The sequence below is a fragment of the Bos mutus genome, chromosome 23 (assembly GCF_027580195.1).
Source record: "Bos mutus isolate GX-2022 chromosome 23, NWIPB_WYAK_1.1, whole genome shotgun sequence".
Lineage (NCBI taxonomy): Eukaryota > Metazoa > Chordata > Mammalia > Artiodactyla > Bovidae > Bos > Bos mutus.
Window position 1 is genome coordinate 363842 of NC_091639.1, and position 6362 is coordinate 370203.

Here is a 6362-nt window from a genome sequence, read left to right on the forward strand (position 1 = left end):
CACCTATATGAGCTCCTCTGGCAAGTGTCAATGGCCCAGCCTTTCCTTCCTAACAGGCATTGGCAACACTAACTCCATCCCAGCAAGACTGCTGGGAAGAGGAAGAAGTGAAAAGTGGAAAACCCACCACCAGTCTACCTGTGCTCACCTAGATCACAAGGCACTTACCCTTCTCTGTGAGAGTGTTCAGGAATGAGTGAGGGATGCAACTGAGAGACTATTGCTCAAGTATTTACAATGAAAAAATTAGGGGAAAAAGATATTGTCCTAAATTTATATTACCGCATAAAAACAAAGTTTCATTTGTCCCATGGTGACATGGGCTCAGCACAAGTACTTCCATATGGGGCCTGTTGTCTCTTTTTTTTTGATAGTCTTGACTTGTCAGATCTTTACTACGTAGTCTTTACTTGTGTAATCTTTACTATGAATAGGTCAATATGACTGTTAACAAATATAACTACAGTAAATGGGTATGCCAAAATCACTGTAGATTTTCAAAAAAGGTCAAGGAATCAACTGTCAGTTTAAACTGGTCACTTTTATTGAAATTGTTAAACATGACAGAATGTCACTTAACTCCCAGATTCCTTTACATGAGTAGAGCTGGATTAATTTGACCCAAATTTTACATAATACCTTTCCCAATTTCTAAAAATGCATCAACTTCGTCACTTATCTTAAAACTTCTGCTTTAACTGCCTAGCTCTACCTCAAAAGAAACTTCCCCAAGGCCACAAATCTTGACACAGTGAAAGCAAAATCCCGCCGCACTCAGCAGCGCCATCATTTCTGAGCCTGGGGATCAAACGGGGAGACGCCTCCGGAGGAGGCTGCAGCCCAGCTGTGAAGGATGAAGCTGCGGCAGCGGAGCCGGCTTAGGAGGAGCTCTGGGCTCAGTCCCGGCATCTGAAGCAACGTAAACAGTCGTGCTCCCTCCCATCCAGCCTGTTAGCAGCCTCTCGGCTGAGGGAGACCACACACTCGGACCACACAGCGCCAGCTCAACTCGCACGCAACGTCCACCAGCTGTCACTGGGGGGAGGGAAGGCAGGAGGAGACGGGCGGAGGGGAGGGGCGTCCACCAGTGTCACTCCGGAGGGAGGGAGGGGAGAGGGAGACGGGCGGGGGCGGGGCGCGCCGCCGTGAAGTGCGGTTTCCTGAGAACACAAGCCGCCAGGCCCGGTGTGGCCTTGACCTGCACTCCCCCAACCAATTTAGTAGCTGATGAAGGATTAACAAAGCATCCATTTACCATCAATTAACCTCCTGTCCATCACAGGTCAAAAGAGAAAATTACCATTATAAAAGCCTTTCATTAAGATAAAGACCGATACGTTTTCTTATAATCTATAATAAATACTTAAATAAGGGCACATTCTTTTAGATTTATATTACCGTTGATTTTAACCTGCCTTCCTCTTTTCCTTTAATGAAGCACACTACACGAATGTGAAGTGTTTCTGTAACAGAGGTCAGAAAACTTTAATTCTGAATTTTTTCCGTATTTCACTGTGGCACAATCTTTAATTTTCCAAAAGACTTACTGGTACAATAAAAGACAGTAAATGGTTTTTTACATAACTTCAGACTAAATATACATAGAAAAACATAACAAGTAGTGGCATTAGGGGAGAAAAAGCAGAAAATGTAAGCCCAAAAACAGGATTAAAAGGATTTAAATCAATTTTAAAGGATTAAAGCACTTTTTTAAAACTATTTAGTATGGAAGAATTTTTATCTGAATGCAGACAAGAAATGTGAACAAAACAAGGGATCAGGTGACCTTTCCCAGTCAGGTGCTGAAACAGAGAAGAAGGCAGGCACAAACTGTAGAAGAAAGGCCACTGCTGAGGACACGACATAAACATCTGTCCCATCACTTCATGGCAAAGAGATGGGGAAACAAATGGAAATAGTGACAGATTTCATTTTCATGGACTCCAAAATCACTGCAGACAGTGACTGCACCCATGAAATTAAAAGATGCCTGATGCTTGTTAGAAAAACTATGAAAAACCTAGACAGTGCTTTAAAAAGCAGAGACATCACTTTGAGGACAAAAGTCCACATAGTCAAAGCTATGGTTTTTCCAGAAGTCCTATATGGATGTGAGAATTGGACCATGAAGAAGGCTGAGTGCTGAAGAACTGACGCTTTTGAACTGTGAAGTTGGAGAAGACTCATTAGAGGACAGCAAGGAGATCAAACCAGTCAATCATAAAGGAAATAAACCCTGAATATTCATTGGAAGGACTGATGCTGAAGCTCCAATAAATTGGCCACCTGATTCGAAGAGCTAACTCATTGGAAAAGACCCTGATGCTGGAAAAGATTGAGGGCAGGAGGAGAAGGGGATGACAGAGGATGAGATGGTTGGATGCTATCACCGACTCAATGGACATGAGTTTGAGTACACTCTGAGAGATGGTGAAGGACAGGGAGGGCTGGCACGGTGGAGTCCATTGGGTTGCAAAGAGTCGGACACAACTGAGCAACTGAACAACAATAATGCAACAAAAGTTATCATACACCCCCTGCCTAATCACAGCACTTTACAAGCGGATAAGGTCCTAAACAATTCACAGAAGCAAAACTAAAGGCCAACCTTGCCAAAAACAGGCCATTGGCAAGAGGCAGAGGGCCAGCTCTTCAGGGTTGCAGGACTCCTGAGAGCTACCCTACGGCAGGCACACCCTAGGTTGGGCCAAGGACCTACACTGTGCAGCTTACATTCTAACAAAGATCCAGGCTTCCTGAGTCCCGCAGTCCACCGTCCTTTCCATACTGGCACCAAGCTGTAAGTGGGAAAGAGCAAGCAGAAGGAACCACTAACACCAAAACCAAAACTTAATCCAAAATGTATAGTCCACCCCAGTCTTAAATGCCACAAACAGTATTAAAGGAACTCAGCAGTGGCCACAGGACTGGAAAAGGTCAGAGTTTTCATTCCGATCCCAAAGAAAGGCAATGCCAAAGAATGCTCAAACTACCACACAATTGCACTCATCTCACATGCTAGTAAAGTAATGCTCAAAATTCTCCAAACCAGGCTTCAGCAATATGTGAACCATGAACTTCCAGATGTTCAAGCTGGTTTTACAAAAGGCAGAGGAACCAGAGATCAAATTGCCAACATCCACTGGATCATGGAAAAAGCAAGACAGTTCCAGAAAAACATCTATTTCTGCTTTATTGACTATGCCAAAGCCTTTGACTGTGTGGATCACAATAAACTGTGGACAATTCTGAAAGAGATGGGAATACCAGACCACCTGACCTGCCTCTTGAGAAGCCTGTATGCAGGTCAGGAAGCAACAGTTAGAACTGGACATGGAACAACAGACTGGTTCCAAATAGGAAAAGGAGTTCGTCAAGGCTGTATATTGTCACCCTGCTTATTTAACTTATATGCAGAGTACATCATGAGAAACGCTGGACTGGAAGAAACACAAGCTGAAATCAAGATTGCTGGGAGAAATATCAATAACCTCAGATATGCAGATGACACCACCCTTATGGCAGAAAGTGAAGGGGAACTAAAAAGCCTCTTGATGAAAGTGAAAGTGGAGAGTGAAAAAGTTGGCTTAAAGCTCAACATTCAGAAAATGAAGATCATGGCATCCGGTCCCATCACTTCATGGGAAATAGATGGGGAAACAGTGGAAACAGTGTCAGACTTTATTTTTCTGGGCTCCAAAATCACTGCAGATGGTGACTGCAGCCATGAAATTAAAAGACGCTTACTCCTTGGAAGAAAAGTTATGTCCAACCTAGATAGCATATTCAAAATCAGAGACATTACTTTGCCCACAAAGGTCTGTCTAGTCAAGGCAATGGTTTTTCCCGTGGTCATGTATGGATGTGAGAGGTGGACTGTGAAGAAGACTGAGCACCGAAGAATTGATGCTTTTGAACTGTGGTGTTGGAGAAGACTCTTGAGAGTCCCTTGGACTACAAGGAGATCCAACCAGTCCATTCTGAAGGAGATCAGCCCTGGGATTTCTTTGGAAGGAATGATGCTAAAGCTGAAACTCCAGTACTTTGGCCACCTCATGCAAAGAGTTGACTCATTGGAAAAGACTCTGATGCTGGGAGGGATTGGGGGCAGAAGGAGAAGGGGACGACAGAGGATGAGATGACTGGATGGCATCACTGACTCGATGGACGTGAGTCTGAGTGAACTCCGGGAGTTGGTGATGGACAGGGAGGCCTGGGGTGCTGCGATTCATGGGGTCGCAAAGAGTCGGACACGACTGAGCGACTGAACTGAATGAAGCTTTTGAACAAACGCAGTACAATTTTCCAGGAAAAAAAACAATACACAAACAGCCTTATTAAGTCAGTTCCAAACTCCTCTTCCTGAACTCCAGGCATTCCATAATCTAAAATGCACTCACATCTCAGCCCTGGGCCTCTGTTCCTAGTAAGCCAGCCAGACATTCATGTGCCTTCTCTCCAGAGGGCCACATTCTCCCCCATTAGGGTCTGATTTCCCTGCTGCTGCTGCTGCTAAGTTACTTCAGTCGTGTCCGACTCTGTGTGACCCCATAGACGGCAGCCCACCAGGCTCCTCTCCATCCATGGGATTTTCCAGGCAAGAGTACTGGAGTGGGGTGCCACTGCCTTCTCCACTGATTTCCATGAAGCCTTCCCAATTCCTCCAACCCCAAAACATCCTCTCCCCTCTCCGAATTCCTATTGTATTTACACTGAATATTGCAGCTTAGTTCTTGGCTATTTAATGGAGAAGACAAAAATATCCCCTTCTGAATCCAGACCACTTTTATTTCTAACATGTGTCAGACATATGTTAAAATTGGGAGACACAAAAATGACTAAGACTAATCCCTGTCTGGCAAGAGCTTCTTCTTTTGACAGACGTGTAAATAGCTACAACCCCTAAGATAACACAGGACAAGTGCTAAGTGGTTACAGGATCCACTGATTTGGAAACTTTCAAAGCAGGAAACTCTGAGATAATCTAGTTTTCTATATTCTCAGGAACAAGGAAACTGAGGCCCAAAAAGACTGCTAAACAGCTCAGCCCACACTACAAAGCAGGGAGTGGCAGCACATGGACCCGGAGGTGGAGCTTCAACTCCACCTCCAACTTTCCAGACTGCAGTCTAAGGATGCCTGCAGGTGTGTCCACAGCTCCAAGGTGTGTAATTTCTCCACAGTCGCTGTAAGTTTGTGTGTTTGTATCAATATTTCTTTTAAGCTAACATAACAGTGTGGAAAATCACGTGACTGTAACTCAATACTTCCACCACGCGGTCTTACCAGGGCACCATGCACTCCAGGGGACCCAGGAACACCTTCCTGGGACTCTGAGAACAAGCAAGACCCTAGCACACTGCTCACCAGAGTTACCAGCGCTACTTCCCATTCCGGTCCATCTAAAATCCTCTTAAATCCTAAATTTAGGCCAATCTAAAATTGGCCTAAAACTCACCGACTCAGCAAACATGTTAGCTCCACTCTGTGGAGGTGCTGATCTAGGAATCCTGGCTAGATGAGATGCGTAGACTAGAGAAAGGGCGAAAAGTAATGGAGACACTAACTGTACAAGGATGCCAGGCCTGACACTAGAAATTGTTCTATATGTATTCAAGGACTGCCTGTGCAAAAATGTTAAGTACTAATTTCATTTCCCACTAGGTTTATCCATAACAGGCTCTCAAATTTTCGTGGAATGAATGTAAATTTAACTTGTCAGGTTAATATCTTTTAGAGAGGTAATTTTCAAAATGATATTCGGTTTAGGAAATTAAATACCTGAAAAGATCATTTTCTGAAACTTCCAAGCATTGTTCCATGTTACACTGGGGGACTCTCTGTTTAAAACCACAAAATTTTTACTCAACCAGACAGAAAAGAAGATTTCAGTACTAAGCACACATCACCCTCTTTCTATTGTCTCCCTTTGGGTCAGCAACTTTTAACACAGAGGTCCCTTAGGAAGCTTTCTGCTTCCAATCCCAGTGCCCTAACACCAAGCCTGCCTAGAAAATACTCAAAATATTACTATGCATTGGAAAAGGAATCCACACAATCTCGGCTAGAATTAGCTTTTCAAAACAGTACACTCAAATGAACTCGCTAAGATTTTTTAATATTTTTAAAAATTTTTTCCTTATAAGTTTACTCAGACTGAAAAAAAAAAAAAAAAAAAAAAAGACGTTTCCTCACACATATTAGCAGGAGCAGTCTTCAGCGATGTAAGAAAAGCTTACTTCCATTCAGACAGCTGTTTCTTAGGAGAGTACACAAGAGTTCGGGCCCCAGGGCCTCACTGCAGGCTGTCACTGGCCGATAAACGCCATTTCAGGCTACTTACACAAGCATTCTGAGCTTCC

The 6362-nt window shown here is 43.8% G+C and overlaps 1 protein-coding gene across 1 annotated transcript in view; it reads right to left on the bottom strand.

Moving 5' to 3' along the window:
- The window catches only part of EXOC2 (exocyst complex component 2), a 122152-nt gene extending 115832 nt beyond the window's left edge, over positions 1–6320 (bottom strand). The window contains 1 exon segment of the mRNA XM_005908027.3: positions 6196–6320. The gene's annotated coding sequence lies outside the window, so the exon portion shown is untranslated.
- Between the last annotated feature and the right edge of the window lie 42 nt (positions 6321–6362).